Raw genomic sequence first — 18949 nt, 5'->3', positions numbered from 1 at the left:
GGATTGACTGCTGAATGGGTATGAAAATGTTCTGCAATGAGATAGTGCTGATGGTCGCATAATATTAGGAATGTACTAAGGCCACTGAATTGTAACTTTAAAAAGGCTAAAACGGTGAATTTTATGTTATGTGACTTTTACCTCAATAAAAAACACAGCACCCCAATTCTGCAGAATATCACCCCTAGGCTGGCAACTTAACTTTGCTTCTAAGATGCCCTTCCAACATTCTAGTGGGCCAACAGTAGCTTCTGGTGACACATTCCCTGGGAAGATCAGTGGGTCCTGGGATCATGTGCCCACTGCTGTACATCCTTTGTCATTAAGTGAGTCCCTTGGTATAAGACAAGGTAATGTGGGATCTTATGAAGATAAGTCAGACTCTTTGTAAGTTCTCAGATGGTGGTGCTGACTGCCACCCTGTTGGCAGGAGAGGCAGTGAGAAGCAGATGCTGGCTGCTGGAATTCGGGTCTGGATACAATGTATTGTAAAGGCCTGATGGGATAAGGGTGAGAAACCAACAGTGCATCTTTCAAAAACAGAAGTTCAAAACAGATGACAATGAAAACACAATGACTCAAAACTTATGGGATGCAGCAAAACCAGTTCTAAGAGGGAAGTTTATAGCAATACAATCCTACCTCAAGAAACAAGAAAAATCTCAAATAAATTACCTAACCTTACACCTAAAGCAACTAGAGAAAGAAGAACAAACAAAACCCAAAGTTAGTAGAAGAAAAGAAATCATAAAGATCAGAGCAGAAATAAATGAAATAGAAACGAAGAAAACAATAGCAAAGATCAATGAAAGTAAAAGCTGGTTCTTTGAGAAGATAAACAAAATTGATCAACCTTTAGCCAGACTCATCAAGAGAAAAAGGGAGAGGACTCAAGTCAATAAAATTAGAAATGTAAAAGGAGAAGTTACAACTGACACTGCAGAAATACAAAGGATCATAAGAGGCTACTATAAGCAACTCTATGCCAATAAAATGGACAACCTGGAAGAAATGGACAAATTCTTAGGAAGGTACAAGCTTCCAAGACTGAAACAGGAAGAAATAGAAAATATGAACAGACCAATCACAAGTAATGAAATTGAAACTGTGATTAAAAATCTTCCAAAAAACAAAAGTCCAGGACCAGATGGCTTCACAGGCAAATTCTATCAAGCATTTAGATAAGAGCTAACACCTATCTTTCTCCAACTCTTCCAAAAAACAGAAGTTCAAACCCATGAAAATCTTCCTAACTGAGGTATCTTAGGCAATGCTGGCACTCTGGGCAGCGGACCCCTGGAAAAGTGAGATGTCTTTCTACTTCGAAAAAAACCAAAGCTCCATTTATGATGCAACATGGTTAGCACCTATCTATGTACACTGTCTCCACTGATTCTTTTAGAAGCTCTTCAGGATGAACGTCCTCACTGTGCAAATGCAGGAACTGTTGCCTATAAGTCTAAGTAACTGCAATGTGATCACAGGACTAAGAGGTGGAGGTGGAGGTGAACAGGGCTGTTACACTCCATGATCCATGCTGTTTCTTTAGTGAGGTTTCACAAATACATGGCACATCTGCTACCATCACCTACTCCAGTGCTCCTGGCAGATATTATTAATCAATCATGGCTTCCTTTCCCTCTGAGTCTGGACTCAGCTTTACCAACCTCTTCAGGACAGCCACTCTAAAAAACTGGCACTTCGGATGAAAACTCCTCTACTGGCCTAGCATCACACACCACACTGCCTCCTTCTATCTGAACTGGCATCTCCTGAATCTACTTTTGAGCCAACAGAAAGTCCCAAGTCTATCCAGAAGACCCCTCTAGGATGTGGCCACTTCTTACCTGGGGCCAGAATGACGTGTGGTTGTGAAGCCCGGGAAGCAGTGGGCCAACTGAAGACAGAGACAAGGGTCAGGAACTGAAAGAAACAGGAGGAAATAAAGGCAGGAGGTGAGGGTCCCAGCCCCATGTCTGCTTCATTTCCAGGAGGAAGCAAGTGGCTCAGGCGTGGCCAATCAGTCCCAGTAACTGAAAGTGGCACATGACCCGGGGCCAGGCCCATCATAATGAATCCTGGAACTCTGTTTGCAATTTTGGGAAAGAGGTAAGATGGCTAAGTTGTAGAATGTCCCCTTGGCGCTGCTGTGGCCATCTTGCCAGCATGAAGGGAGCGCCTGGCTGAGAACAGAGTCAGCAGAACTAAAGCAGAGCCAAGGGATAGAGCGAGAGAGATTCCTGCTGATGTGGCTCGAGCCCTGCATGCAGCCATGTCTAGTCAGCTCCTCCTGCTCCTTTCTTTTTCCTAAGCCAGTTGGAGCTATTTGTCAATTGTCAATGAAAAAAATCCTGGTTAAGACAATCTATTTGTCTTCCATAGCTGTCCTTTGCCTCAATTGTTTAAAAATATGCTCCTCATCTTCTGTGTGGATTGAGCATCTCTTCACTCATCTTTGCCCAAATCACTACCCCTGCCCCACTCTTACTGCTGTGCGCCAACCTACAGGCCCCTCCTGGGCTACCTGCTCAAACTCCCCCAGGTTTATGAGATAGCTGCCTGGTGAGCCTCTGTGCATCTTTTGGAAAACCTCCTTCTTCTAAGACAGGAACTATTGTGTTTGATACCCAATGTTCCCGATGAAGAAATCATGACATCAAATCCTCTCAGACTGCAGTGCCAGGAAAATATAGGTACTATTAATCACACAGTTATTCAGTGATGGGGCCAGGATTCAAACCCAGGGTGTGTGGCTCCCAAGCTCACTGCCACCAATGAAGTACCCTGTCCCTATTCAGTGAGTGGCTATGATTGTTGTTACTAACAATGATAATCAGTCACTCCAGCGTAATGGCCTGATCACCGGCCCTTACCCCATCTTCCAACTACTCCAATTCGCTTCATAAGAAATAATCTACAGCTGGATAAGAAGTAAAGTAGCCACGTTAGGACCTGTACTCCAGAATGGAGAAAGCCACCTGAGGCAGACACAAAGTTTCCTTGTTCCATAGCTATCTTTTTCAATCTAATAAGCTTCAAAAAACCAGTTTTCCTGGGCATATATCTGGAGAAAATCAGAATTTGAAAAGATACATGCACCCCAATGTTCATAGCAGCACTATTTACAATAGCCAAGACATGGAAAGAACTTAAATGTCCATCAACAGAGGAATGGACAAAGAAGATGTGGTATATATATACAATGGAATATTACTCAGCCATAAAAAGAAGGAAAAAATACCATTTGCAGCAACATGGATGGACCTAGAGATTACCATACTAAGTGAAGTAAGTCAGACAAAGACAAATACCATATGATATCACTCATATGTGGAATCTAATTTTTAAAAAATTATACAAATGAACTTATTTACAAAACAGAAACAGACTTAAAGATACTGAAAACAAACTTATGGTTACCAAAGGGGAAATGTGGCAGGGGGAGGGATAAATCAGGAGCTTGGGATTAACATAAACACACTACTATATATAAGATAGAGAACCAACAAGGACCTACTGTATAGCACAGGGAACTCTATTCAATATTCTGTGATAACCTATATGAGAAAAGAACCTGAAAAAGAGTGAATATATGTATACGTATAGCTTAACTGAATCACTGTGCTGTACACTTGAAACTAACACAACATTGTAAATCAACTATACTCCAATAAAATAAAATAAAATAAAATAGGGGCTTCCCTGGTGGCGCAGTGGTTGAGAATCTGCCTGCCAATGCAGGGCAGACGGGTTCGAGCCCTGGTCTGGGAAGATCCCACATGCCGCGGAGCAGCTAAGCCCGTGCGCCACAACTACTGAGCCTGCGCGTCTGGAGCCTGTGCTCCGCAACAAGAGAGACCGCGATAACGAGAGGCCCGCACACCGCGATGAAGAGTGGCCCCCACTTGCCGCAACTAGAGAAAGCCCTCGCACAGAAACGAAGACCCAACGCAGCCATAAATAAATAAATAAATAAACCCAAAAGTTAAAAAAAAAAAAAAAAGTTGTGCCATTTAAAAAAATAAAAAAATAAAAAAATAAAATAAAATAAAATAAACAGTTTATTTGGTACAATAAAAGCTGGGTCAATCCATACTTTATTACCTGGCTATCTCTCGTCTACCAATCTTACCTGGGCATTGTAGGTGATAGGAATTATGAACCTAGGAGCTAAGAAATGTGTGGGTTCCAGGCCTAGCTCTGCCATTAGCCATGTACAGCTTCAGGCCACTTTCTTCCCCTCTCTGAACATCACTTTCCACATCTGTAAAATTGGAAGGTGGGTATGTGTGCATGTGTGTGTGAGGTCTGACTAGAGTGATATTTCCCGAAGTGTTTTCCAGTAGGCATTTTTCAGAAGTTAAAACCCCCCCCCCATCCCCCTGGTCCAGTAATTTTGGGAACACTGGGTGGGACAAAGTTAAACAACAGTATATGTACTGCAGGACTTCTTGGAAACTTCAGCCTGCTCTTATGCATTGTGACTTTGACAGGAAGGCAGAGCACACAGCAGTTCCCAAACTGACTTGACAGAGGAAATTTTTCTAGGTACACTCTCTTACGGGGGAGTTGTTTTGTGAGACAGAATTTAGGAAAAGTGAGATTAGGGGATCTGTAGGATCCCTTTCAGCTCTGAGAAGTTTTAATTCAAAATTCACTATTTTGGCCTAGGGCTCTGTGAGACGTTAAACTACATCCTGAATCATGAAAGAAAAAAATAATTATGGTCAGTAAAGTTTAGATGGAGTTCAGTTGTAATTTATAGAATTCCAGTTGCTGAAAATGAGAGAACCCATGAGTGGATGGATGGTTACAATCCAATAAACGAAACATTCAGTAAACTTGGAGCACGCCAGTCAACAGAGGGAGCTATATTGTAAGCTGACCTCATTACAAGTTTCCCTTCTGGAAATTCGAGGATATACAGGTTACCCTTTCTGTACTCCCAGAGTCTGGGAATATATATAGTCACAAATTCATGGCTTGAGGAAAGTGACTTAGAGACTCTGAGTCATAAAATCAAAATGGCTTTGAACCATTTCAAAAAGGCACTATTTCAGAAAGGAAAAAGAACTGCCTCTTAGCATGCATGTTGTCTGCAGGAAAGCAAAGAAGCAAAATGAGCTAACGAGCATCTCACTGAACCCGCCTGGGGAAGAAATTAATTCTGTAGCAGCCCTGATTACTAATTGTAAAAACATGCACAATGCAATTTACATTCTATTCAGGGAGCTTTCTTCATTGTCTTATTTTGGTAAGTATAAAAAGTACTCATGGAAAAGGACTTCATGGATTCATTCTTGACTGAAGTCCTCTAAATCTATTTTCACTCAAAACTGAATTCTCCCATCATGGGGGTTTTCAAGAGGCAGCTGGGTGTAGGACCACAGGCGTAGCACTGGAGTCAGACATTTACTCGGTGAATCTGTACTGGGTAGCCACTATGTGCCAAGCACCGGGAATACAGCAGTGACCAAAGAAGCCAGAAATCCCTATCCTGATAGAGCTGCCATCCTGGCTCTGTCACTTATCAGCTGCGTGAGCTTGGGCAAGTCATTTAATATCTCTGAGCCTTAGCTCATTATAGCATGGTCACAGGATTGTTGGGAAAGCTCTATGTCAGATTTTGTACGTGGAGTGTCAAGCCTAGGGCCAGGCACCTAAATGTCTTCTAGAAAGGGCAGTCAGGATCATGGCTCTTGCAGCCAGAGGGGGAGAAGGGAGTTCAGATAGATCCAGGGAGGCCTCACACTACAGGCAGAGCCTTTGAAGAAGGCGCAGGATGAGCAGGGGCATCTGGGAATAATGGCTCACCTCCCCAAAGAAGCCCCACTTGTGTTCCCTGTCTTTCAACCGATCCCCTCACTTTCCCCAGGTTTGCCAGCATGAGCAGCTGCTGGGCTTGGTGACCCCTTAACCCCAGGGCCTGCCTGCTGGTTCACGTCCTCTCACAGGGAACCAGCTTCCCTGACAGAAGTTCAGCCCTCACTGCTCTAGCCCCTTGGATACTCTCCAAGGTCACAGACAGGCCTCACCACAGCCTCACTGCCAGCCCAAAGGCATCCAGGAGGTGGTCAGCACAGATCCAGCCCCACTCCACCTGAAGGCTGTTCACCCGCACATCCTGCCCGGCCTGCTGCTGTCTTGCCTCATGCCCTTGAGCTGCTAGCTTCCCCCTCTGAGTCAGGTTCTCCTCTGTAGACTGAAGGGATTTGGCCAGACTGCTCTACGGGTGTCCCCCAGTTCTGGGGTTCTACAAGGTTCCTCTCACAGGATACCTGGCAGAGATCTGGAATTAGTCAAACTTCAGTTTTCCCATTATTACTTGCACTTTTAGAGCTCAGTTTTTCTATCTGTAAAAATGGGGTTAATAATCCCTACTTCTAAATCAAGACTGTTGACACAGTGGAGAGAACATGGATCTTGAATCGGACAGACTTGAGTTTGAATATTGGTGTCACTATTTGCAAGGCAGGTCACTTCTGCTCTCTGGAAGCCTCAGTTTCTTCATCTGCAAAATAGGCATATGGCACCTACCTTGAAGAATTGTAGAAGTGAGGCAAACTATGCATCATACCTGCACATAGTAGATGATCAATAATTGGCAGCTCTTATTATTATTGTGGCTTTTATTTACTCTAAAATAAGTGCCTGATTAAAAGCTGATACCATCCCCAATTTCCACCACCATGCTCACCCTCTCCGGGTCTCTGAGGCTGGGGTTCCTCCTGCCTCTAATCAGTGATGGGGCTTCTATGGCTGAAAGCTACATCCAGAGGGGTCTCAGTGGCTGCAACAAATTCCTTTTAGGCTGCAGAGTCCATGGTCCATGCAACACTTCCTGTTGAAAGGTGTGTTCTCAAATACATATGATGTGCCCTCAAATACACAATACCCTACTCGGCCTCTTCTTCTGGGATCCTAATTCTGGTTCACGCTTTGTAGCAGATATAAAGCCATCCTTTCTTTGAGAGATTTGAATCTCAAATTTTCCCATGACCTCACCCATCGCCGCCCTTTGTCCCATGCTCTGCTGTACAGCTGGGACCGTCCGTTCAGAAGAGCATGTGACACCGAAAGGGACTAGAATTCCTGAATCTCAGGGTTAGAGGGGGATGAATGGTACTTAGTTGAAACCCTCTTCTGGTGCTTGAACTTTCTCTACTCCATCCTCTGCTGAGGGTTCCTTCAGCCTATCCTTAGTTACCTCCAATGACGGGGAACTCACTAAACACAAAGGTGGTCATTTCATCACCTACCCGGTTGCCAGTTAGCTGCCTGGCTTGCTTGAAAAAGCATCTATCAACAGTGAAAGAAAAGCTCCTCTCACAGGTAAGTCATCTGTGAATTGCAGTTCCAAAGAACAATACTGTTTTCTTGTCCACCCCCCTCCCTAACTCTGAACTTTGTGGCCACAAAAAATAGAGATATGACATTTTTCTCTAGAATAACAAAACTCTGTTAATGTGTCTCTTTTATTCACCCACCCGCTAGACATTCCCACAAGGAATCTACTTTAGATGCCCAGAGAGAACGCATTTCAACTCTACACATAATTAGCTAGCTTCCAGAGGAGGAGGGGAGGCATTTATGGGCATAGATAAATCATATCCTTGGCCAAATACCCTCTTCTATTTTCCAACAGGGAACCCAGAGCAATTTCAGAACACAACACTGTTTTCCTTGTGCAGCTTCAGAAACCGAGGCACAGAGAAGTGAAGGTCACCCAACAAATCAAGGGCAAAGGCATGCACTAAATCCCAGGAATCCAAGACCTCCCAGCATAGTAATTGATTCTCTAAGATAAATGTTTGTCTTGCTAACCAGGGAAATTTATTGTGGTCTTTACAGAGGGATTCTTGAGGCTCAAAATTATAAACAGGGAAACAGGGCCTGGTAATAAGTTGAGTGATTAATTGGCAGAGAAAGCTTTCAAGGAGGGCAAGGATCAATGAGCTGAAAAAAAATCAAACATCTTTTAGGAAGTTTCCCCGCTCTCTTACATTGTTTTAATTCTTCATGCTTGGTCTCATCATTAAACATTTTTGAAGTGGGTTTTTATTTTGTTTCTTGTTTTTTGCTTTTTCAGTTATTCTTCTGGTAAGGTTATTTGATTACATCTCCCACTTAGATTATTTCTTAGGTTAAATTGAACTTAACCTTTGCCCAGTGAAGCAGAACAGAGCCTTGCTTATCTGAAGTAAATGGGACCAAGAAGCCATGGAAACATAATCAGAAATGGCTGAGATACAGCACATTTTGTTTATTTGCTGAGGAAAGGGGCACAGTGAGGGTTAGTGTCGAGGTCATGGGACATAGGAGCTGTGACAGCTCTGAGGGAGCCACCTGAAGAGTGGACCCACTCATAGCAACAGCTCGGAGGCAGCAGGTCCCCAGCAGTAGGAGAGTATGGGCTCTGGACTGAGATGATGGTTACCTTCCCAGCTCTGCCTTGCGCTTGCTGTGTGACTTCAGCAAGCTGGGCAACCTCTCTGAGTCTGAGTTTTCTCAGCCAGCTCTGGCTAACCTGGGAAGCTCCATGGGGGTAAGGGCTGTGTCTGTTGTGTTAATCAGTGTTTCCTTAGTGCCTAGTGGATAACAGGCACTTGGTAAGTGTCTGCTAAATGAATGAACGGAAAAGGGTTATTGTGAAGATTAAATGAGAGATTGTAAGTAAAAGCCTAAGACATTTTAGATGCTGTTTAAACAGTAATTCTTACATTGCCAGACTCCTTCCATCAGTGTCTAGGCCGAAAGGAGTCTGGTGTTGCATCGTAGAGCAGCCCCTTGTCCTGCGGATGAGGAAACTGAGGTCTGTCTGTTCATTCATTTAACACACACACGTGAGGTGCCTCCTAGCTGTCAGGCACTATACTGGGGGTATACCAAGACAGATAAAATCTCTATGATGATGACGCTCATGTCCGAGTGGGAAGAGACAGTAAATGAGTAGGCAGGTATATAAACAAGAATAATTTTACATGCCAACCAAGTGCTATGAGAATGAGAGGAGGTGACATGATAGACAGGGTCTGACAGTGGTGGCTGGGGGCTGCGTTAGATGGGGTGACCAGCTGGGGCCTCTCTGAGGAGGTGACAGAGGAGACCCGAATGCCCAGAAGTAGACAGTCAGACTGAACTCAGAAGCCAGAGTGCTCCGGGTCACTGCTGCTTCCTTGGTTTATTTTGGCGTTTGTTCTCATAGGTCTTTTTTCGAGGGAAGAGGATATGACTCTTATTCTGATATAATTTTAAATTATAGAAAAGTTCTGAAATAGAATAAGAAACTCTCATCTTCTAGATTCACCAACTGTTAATGTTTTGCGCTCTTCTCTCTACTCTCTCTCTAAACATATTACATGTTATACACATATACATACACACTCACACACGCATACTTTTTTCAGACCATTTGAGAGTACATACTGCAAACATATTGCCCCATTACCCTATACTTCAGTGTGTATTTCCTAAAATAAAAACATTCTCGGGACTTCCCTGGAGGTCCAGTGGTTAGGACTTCACCTTCCAATGCAGGGGGTGTGGGTTCGATCCCTGGTTAGGGAGCTAAGATCCCACATGCCTCCACGCCAAAAAACCAAAACATAAAACAGAAGCAATATTGTAACAAATTCAATAAAGACTTTAAAAATGGTCCACATCAAAAGAAAAAAATAAATCTTAAAAAAAAAGAACATTCTCTTACACAACCACAGTCTGTATTTAAACTTTGTCAATTGCTCCTACAATGACCTTTTAAAATGACATATATTTTTCTGGGTCCAGGATTTCCTACAGCATTTAGTCCTTACATCTCTTTAGTCTCCTTTAATCCAGAACAGTTCCCTAGCCATTCTTTGTCTTTCTCGACCTTGACATTTTTTAAGCATGCAGGCCAGTTACTTTGTGACCTGTTGCTCTATTTGGGTTTCCTGATGCTTCCTGAGGAGCAGATTCGGGTATGTCTTTTTGGCAGGAACGCCACGGAACGTACAGTCTGCCCTCCTCAGCACCTCACAGCAGGAGGCACGTGGTGCTGGGCTGTCCCAGGGCGGGTGATGCTAACTTTGACTGCTGGGTGAAGGTGGTCTCTGCCAGGTTTCTCCACTATAAAGTTGCTATTGTCCCCTTTGTAATTAATAAATCATTTGTGGGGAGGTACTTTTAGAATATAAATATTCTGTTCCTCAAACTTTCACCCATCAGTTTTAGCATTCATGGCTGATTTTCTTACTCCATCTTTCCTTCTATGCTTATTAGTTGGCATTCTACTGCAAGGAAGAGTTTTTCTTCTCTTTCATTTATTTATACAATGATTTATTTCCTTATAGCACTACAAACCCATTGGCTTTTATTTTATTCAACAGGTTATAATCCACTACTGCCAGATTTGTCTCCTATTTGGCCAACGAGAGCCCCCTTTATCCCAGCCCCTGTGTTTTTTTGACGTGTCCCCATCATTCTTTAAGCATTTCCTTGCTTTCTGGCACAAGATGTCTAAGACTCATCTTGCGCCTTCCCTGCATGAGCATGGAATCAGCCTTTTCTCCAACAAGCCTTTTGGTGTTAAAAGACACTTAGAATCCAAGCTCTAGGTCCCAGGTAGGCTCCTGCTACCAGTGCATTATTGCCCTTAGGCTCTCGCAGGAGACAGAGCTAGAAAGCTTCTCAAATGTTAATGTGCAGGAGGAACTGGGATATTGTTAAAGTGCAGATTCTGATTCAGTTGGTTGGATTTACCAGCTGGTGTCAGGTTCTGCTTTTCTAACAAGCTTCCAAGTGATGCTGACCTGCTGGCCCACAAGCCACCTCTTGAGCACCGAGGATATAGGACAATGGTTCTCAAACTTAGGCACGCGACAGAACCTGCAGGGTTTGTTCAAATACACACTCCCAGGCTCTACTTTTAACGTTTCTGATTCAGTAAGTTTAGGGTGGGGTTCCCAGGTGATGCTACTATTTCTGATCTGGGACCACACTTTGAGAACCACTGATCCAGGACATTGGTTCTCAAACGTGGCTATATTGGAATTCCTGGTGAGTTCTGTTTTGTTTCGTGTTTTTTTTTTTTTTTTGGCTGCATGGCATGCGGGATCTTAGTTCCCTGACCAGGGATGAAACCTGCGGCCCCTACAGCGGAAGCGTAGAGTCCTAACCACTGGACGGCCAGGGAAGTCCCCTGGTGAGTTTATTTGTTTTTTAAAAATACTGATCATTAAGGCCCCAGAGATGATGATTTAATTGGTATAGGATGTGGCCTGGGCACTGAGAATGCTATGACTTTCATAAGTGTTTCTATTGCTCAGCACAAGTTGAGAAGATTGTTGTAGAAAGAGGTAGGAGTAAATACAAAGGCCTTTGAGAGGGAATGAGCTTGACATTTTCAAGGGTCAGCAAGGAGGCCAGTGTGAAGGCCAGAGGAAGTGAGGCGAGAAAAGTGGGCAGGGGTAGGATCAGGGCGGGATGAGATGGGTCAGGTATGCAGAGGTCATTCTGGTGAGATGGGAAGCCACTGGAGACTTTAAGCACAGACGACATGACGTGAATGCCTTAACCATGACCCTCATCTGACAGTCCCGAGGCCAGCCCTCCTTATGCAGGTCCACAGGCTTTCTATCCAAATGAGTTAGAACTGTGACAAATAAAGGATGAATTATCTTCACAGCCTTCTCTTAGTGTTCCTTATATTTTAAGTACTGCCCATGGATTTTGTTCAGAATTACTTTCCAGAACTTTGAAATCCTGAAAAAGTAAGTGTAGGCGTAGTAATAAGGTATTGCCTCATGGAAGAAACACTTGGCAGATAGGGGACATCTCTAATTGTTGATAAACACACCCAGGAGCGCTTTGCTTTAAGAAAACACAATGTGTGTGGCACGATGTGAACATACTTAATGTTACTGAACTGTACACTTAAAAGTGGTTAAGATGATAAATTTTATAGTTTTTTACAATTAAAAAAAGATAATATTCATCATATATGTGAAAGACAAATCTACAAAGCTCTGAATTCTCTAATTTAACTTTGTTTTTGTTCTTCAGGAAAGTTACCATAGGTGTTTCACTACCATATGGGAAACTCTATCATACCATTAAGAATAATGAAGAATTTAAGCCAAGAAAAAAAAAATGTATAAAACCATTAATTTGGGAAATGGATAAAGTTGAGAGCAACCACTCACTTTAACAAAAGGATTCTTCATGTGAGGGATTTTGCCTCAGGCTCACCTAAGCAACAGTGTCCCTCTAGGGCACTAAAAACAGGATTCACTTGACATGCAGCAACTGCGGAAACATAACCAAGCCTGGAGAGAGAAGCTGATGAGAGGCCTTCCGTGATGTCAATTCCAACAAAGTGAAAATAACTTTGAGATTTCGCTTATCTGCTCTATCCCCTCAAGGTCATTGCACAATATGAGTGTGCTTGGATCAGACAGGATTCCTGGGACACAATTCACATTCTATTTTGATTCTGGCAGTTGGTAACCTTTCTTCTAGGAAATGGAACAACAACAAAAAAAACACCTGTTGGTGATATTCATGTCCTGAGCATGCGAGGGCAGGGAGGCTGCCCGGCGCAAATTGAGCAGAGGTGGGTGTGGCCCCGGGTAATTTTTAGCAACACTCCCGGGCCTGATAGTTGATGGCGGCCTGCAACCAGCTCTGTCAACCTGCCATGAAGATGACCTGTCCTTTCCCTCGGTTATTTGAGCCCTGGGTTTTTCCTGGGCAAGAGCTGACAGTGATGTCATCATCTCGTGATGCTGCTGGGTGACCTTGTACACAGAGCTGGTTCCACTCATTTCTCTTGTACCCTAATATTGAACTGAGAAAAACACTGCTGAGAATCAAGGAGGGAGAGCGTCGAGACTCTGCACAAGGGAAGACCCCTTGACCTCTCATCTGATTTCCAAATACTTTTCATGATTAACTTTTATCCGACCCACTTTCTAGCAGTCCTCAGCCTGGAAAAGCCTTTAAGGAAAAACAATGCAAAAAGAGATCAATGAGATTATTATTTTTTTTAATGTTGTAGTAGACTCAGCCAGGCAGAAACTATGAACTCATAAAGAACAGCTTTGATCCTTATTATAAGACAGAGAAATATTTACGAGTGGTCTTTTGCACTATGGACCAACCACAGAGGCCTGAAAGGCAGACAGGAGGAGACAAGAAGAACGGTACATGGAGCCGCTGGCTTAATTAAGGAAAACAAAGATATTCTGGGCTCCTACTGCATGCAGGCCCTGAGCCAGATCCTGGGTGGATGCCAGTGAATGCTTAGCCTCTTCATGAGGTGGGCATGGCTACCATCCTCGGTTTATGGAGGAAGAAACTGAAGAGCAGAGGCCAGACCTGTTGTTCACCTAGTAAGCAGTGGTGCGGGGAAATGAATGCAAGGCTTCCTGACTCCAGATCTGTACTGTTCACCTAGCACACAATTGTTGGCTTTCGAATACCATAACCAGGAGTTTTTCAAGAACTCCAAACTGAGGCTCTCTTAATCAGTAACAGAATGATCGCAGCCTTCCCCCCAACACAGTTTAGGCTGAAAGGACACTGCACAGATGAAGGCACTGAGGCTGTGAGCAGGTAAGAGATCTGCTCAACAGCGGCAGCATCTGGACTCAAACCCTGACAAAAGCTCTCCGACCACCTGTCGACCACATGCACACACAGGACAGAGTGCTGACAAAAGGCATGTTGTTTGGGATGTGGTCTTGTCAACAATCATTTTAATTCAGTAAGATGTGGGCACGAGGGACATTTCGCCCTACAACTTAGTCCCTGGGGCCTAACAGCATGCTGTTTTCTTTCCTTCTTTGATCTTGGCAGCAACAGATATTGTTGGGTTAGAGCTCCACAAACTGTGTGGATCTAAGGAAATAAGTGGCGCAGACTTTGCTGGCCAGCATGAATCAGCGCTGACTGCAAACCAAGAAACGTGGAGGCAGAGAAGCAGAGAGCACAGTGCCACCTGCTGCTGACACCTGAGATGGCAGTGGAGGCACGCTCTGAGCTGGGCGCTGGGTTAGGAGCACAAGCCCATGGTGGGGGGGGGGTGTCAAATTCTCCCTGCATTTCCCTCATGTGAGGCCAGAAGGGGTCCGAGCCTTGCCAAAATTCACAAAACACGGATGAGAGAGCTATTTCCACCTCTGTTCTTCCCACCAGGCCACCTGAGGGGAGAGCAGTCATTTCCCCTCACGGGAACGGACTCCCAGCCGTCCTCTGCCTCAAGAAGGAAGATCCCTCCCTTTGAGAAGGGAAGGCCCTTACTGGTGGTAACACCTCCCACGAGAGGGAACATGCCTTTGGCTCAGGACCTCCATCTCTCTCCAGAAGAGAAGAGGAAACACAAGCAGTGCCTGGTGCACAGCCCCAGGTCCTGCTTCATGGGTGAGAGATGCCCAGTGAGCCACGAAATCACCCACTGGAGCCACGCACATGGCAGCTTTGCACGTTGGTTGCTCCACTGTCCTCACCAGGCCACAGGAGGAAAAGCAGAACTTACAGACACAGACAGCACTAAAAGCACTCTGAACCAAGATGAGTGGGAAACCATACCAATAAACAAGTTTTGAATTTTTAAAAAAAAAAAAGAGAGAGAGAAAGGAAGGGAGGGAAGGAGGGAGGGAAAGGAAGTGAGGTGTTAGTGTGTGATCAGGAGCGGACCATGCAGACTACACGTCACGTAACGCCAGGGGCTGCGTGTGGGCCCTCAGCTCCTCCCCCTCCTGCTGTTGGTCTCCCTGCAGACCCCTGACCAGGCAACACTGCTCTCGCCTCAGAGCTTCTGCACGGCTCCAGGGGCCTGGACTAATGCTCCTTCCTGCTACTCAGATGTCTGCTCAAACGTTACCTACTTAGACCACCTTCCACTGAGCCGCGCTGTGTGCTCAACACCTGACCCTCCACGTGCCTCACGGCACCAGCACTGTGCACTCAGTTTGTGTTTTCAGTCCTCCATGGACAGAGCCTGGCACTGAGAAGTCATTTGAGAATAAATTTTAATTGACTGAACTAAATTATTTCACATTCATGGTCCTCCTGGAATCTATCTGGGGTGAAAGAGTGGGGATAGTTGAAATAAGATGAGTAAGTGACCAGACCAAACTGAACAGGCCTCCCAGTACTGCCTCCCTTTCTGTGACTTCTGAACCAAGGGTCTGTGATGTGTCTGCAACATTCCAGGCTCCGTCCTGGGCTTCTTATAGAAAAGCTTTCCAACCCTTACAGGCTGACCTTAGGGCATAAGTAATTTGCCCAGCTGGCCCGTGGCACAGCTGGGATTTGTAGCCAGGTTTATCTGACTTGACCACATCTCCAGACTCTGTGGTCAGTCTTCCAACCCACCAAGGGCAACTCCGGGGGTCCTGTCAACACCTAGAGCCCAGATCCCCATAGCTCTGTAGGTGGGTAGGATGACTGCCAAGAAAAAAATTCCTCCGATTGTAATCAATATCAGAACCTGTGGTGGGGCATGCTACTTCCACATCCAGGAAACTTCTAGAAGCAGCCAAGAAAATAAGAACCTACGTGCTCCAGGTATTAAAATTGAGCAATGGATCTAAAAGGAATTAAAACACTTGGCGGACTTCCCTTGTGGCTGAGTGGTTAAGAATCCTCCTGCCAATGCAGGGGACACGAGTTTGAGCCCTGGTCCGGGAAGATCCCACATGCTGCGGAGCAACTAAGCCCATGTGCCACAAATACTGAGCCCACGTGCCACAACTACTGAGCCTGCGCACCTAGAGCCCATGCTCCGCAACGAGAAGCCACCGCATTAAGAAGCCCGCACGCTGCAATGAAGAGTAGCCCCTGCTCGCCACAACTAGAGAAAGCCCACGTGCAGCAACGTAGATACAACGCAGCCAAAAATAAATTAATTAATTACTTTAAAAAAATAAAAAGCTTGGCTTTCTTATTTTCTTGGTGTTAGTTTTCCATGTAAATTGATAATTAGGTATCTACTGTTGGCATATACTGCTATTCTCAGGTAAATGGTAATGGGGGCAAGATGGCTAGAAGGGCAAAAAGTGTCCAGTTGTGGGCAGGACATCACAAGTATCTGGAAAACAATGTGCAATGGTACTTTGAAAGTACCATTTGCCCTGAATGGATAAAGAAGTTGCGATATACATATATATATATATATTTAAATGATGGAATATTTTTCAGCCATGAGAAAAGAAGATATCCTGCCATTTGCAACAATGTAGATAGACCTTGAGGGCATTATGCTAAGTGAAATAAGCCAAACAAAGGCAAACACTGCATGTATCATATGTGGAATTTTAGAAAAAAAGGAAAAAGTCAAACTCGTAGAAAAATGGTTTCCAAGGGCTGGAGGGTGGTAGAAACAGGGAGAGGCTGGTGTAAACATACAGACTTTCAGGTATGAGTAATATCTGACAATTTAATGTAAACCATGGTGACTAAGTTGACAACACTGTATTACATAATCTAAATTTGCTGAGAGTAGAACTTAAAGTTCTCATCACACAGACATACACACAAAAGATGAATATGAGGTGATGGATGTGTTAATTAACCAGATGGTGGGAATCCTTTCACAATGTATACTTATATCAAATCACAATGCCCACTTTAAGTATCTTACAATTTTGTCAATTATGCCTCAATAAAGCTGAAAAAGAGTACCATTTACCCTTTCCACACATAGTGTTGTCACTGGCTTTCTTATGGTTTAATTACTCAGTCATTCAGCATTTACTGGGGACACACTCCTGGCCAAGCCCTGGGCCGGGGTTGTGACGATGGTCCCTGCTCACAAAAAGCCACTTGTTGGGTGGGGCTCGCTGTTTCTCACTCATATCCTGCAAGTACCCCACCCTCCTCAGAGCCCTGAGGACTCCAATACCTACTCTCAGCCGAATACCCTCTTGTGTTGCAGGTCCACCTTGGCCCCCCCAAGAGGACTCGTTACTATCAGGCCCAGTCATGGAACACATCTAAGCTCCTTCCACACTGACCGACCCCGCTCAGGGTGCTCGAGGGCCTCCTACTAGATTCCAGAGCGATGGCTTCAAATCGTAATGTCTGCTATGAGGTGTGTTCCAAGAAATTTGTTACTAATAATCAAGTATCAAAAGGGCTTATTTTTGTAGAAGTTAGAGGAGACTACAAATTATCCTTACGTAACAGGCATTCTTTGTCTCCAGCTCCCATCCACTCTTTCCCCTGGTTCCCTTTAGAGAAGTTACCCCTCTCCACCCTCAGACCACATAGCCCAGGCAGGGATAATCTGACTCTTAGTTCCAACCAGAACCCTGCATTCTCTTGGCCATGATGACTAGTCATGGACCAGCCCGTGAGCCAATCGAGAATGAGATCACTGCAGCTGGCAAGCAGGTACGTTGTACGCCTGGATCTGCTACCAGGCAGGGATTGCCCAAGAATGAAATCCACATAGCTCAGCAGAGCTGAGGGACACAAACATCAATGAGCCTCTCGTTGCTGCCAGGATGACTCCTGGAATTTTCAGTGACTCTCCCTGTCCGGTGCAGGTGAGCATTGCTCACAGCTGGCAACTGCTCACACAATGGAACATTCTTCCCCTCTGACTACAGGCTAAAATCAACATAGGTATATATTACAGGCATTTCTCGTTTATTGTGCTTCACTTTATTGCGTTTTTTCACAAATTGTGGCAACCCTGCATTGTTTATTGGCGCCATTTTTTCCAACAGCATTTGCTCAGTTCATGTCTCTATGCCACATTTTAGTAATTCCTGCAATATTTCAACCTTTTTCATTGTTATATTTGCTATGGTGATCTGTGATCAGTGATCTTTGACGTTACTGTTGCAAAAAGATTTAGACTGGCTGAAGGCTCAGAGGATGGTTAGCATGTTTTAGCAGTGAACTATTTTTTAATTAAGGCATGTACATTTTTTAGACCTAATGCTATTGCACACTTAATAGACTACAGTATAGTGTAAACATAACTTTTACATGCCCTGGGAAAACAAAAAACCCGTGACTCGCTTTATTGCAGTGGTCTGGAACTAAACCTGCAATAGCCCCGCGGTCTGCCTGTATATGTAATAAAAGTGTGAAAACAGCCTAGTTTGGGCAGATCTACAAAACCACTATTTAAAATGTGTGAAAATTTCCCACTTGTAGCTAATGCTTTTAGTCTTACTTGCGATACTCAAGTTACTCAGATTTCAATTTGGGCACATTTCATCTCAAAGCTGAGTGTGTAGTTCCATGTTCCGTCTGTCCAGCTTTCTTTGTGGGAAGCCGCGACAATTCACGACAATCTCTTTCAGGAATCCACCAACGCGGGGATCCAGGTATGGCATCTGCTTGAGAGGTTTCCAAAGGAAAAACGGGTAGAAGGCTCCCCTTGATTTATGTGACACCGCGTTGCAGAAACCACCAGTCACCAGCTCCAACGACAACGGGCCGTCCAGCTGGCCAGAGCTCAGTGTGCTGTGTGGCACCAGAAGTCCAAGGCGGGGCTCCAGGGGCCCTCTCAGAGGGCAGCGCCCCTGCAGACCTGGAGAGAAAGCCTTGATGGGGGTCTGTGGCAGGACGCTGCTTGAGCGGCCCCTGCCGTGGACTGGGTCCCAGCTCCAACCCTCCAGGCAGGTAGCCTGAGCTCCAAAAGGGCTCGCAAAACCCCCGTCTGGTAACATGCAGATGGTTATCCTGCAGTTAAATCTTTTGTTGCCCCCTCCCTGTACCTTAGCAGCCAGGAGGAAGTGGACATTTGTACGGGGCTGCTGAGTTTTATGTGCACGCGATGGCAACTGTGTCCGATTGTAAGGTTCATGGTTTTCATAAACGTGTGTGTGTACACAAGTCCTCACAGCCAAAAAAAAGTTCTGCTGTAACCTATCAATTTTAGCAGAAAAAAGAGAAAGATAACCAAGAACGGAGTAGAATAAGTATTCAGGAATTAGGCACGGATATCAGA

Source organism: Balaenoptera borealis (genome assembly GCF_965194805.1).
Source record: "Balaenoptera borealis genome assembly, chromosome: 12".
NCBI lineage: Eukaryota > Metazoa > Chordata > Mammalia > Artiodactyla > Balaenopteridae > Balaenoptera > Balaenoptera borealis.
This window is presented reverse-complemented; position numbering follows the sequence as displayed.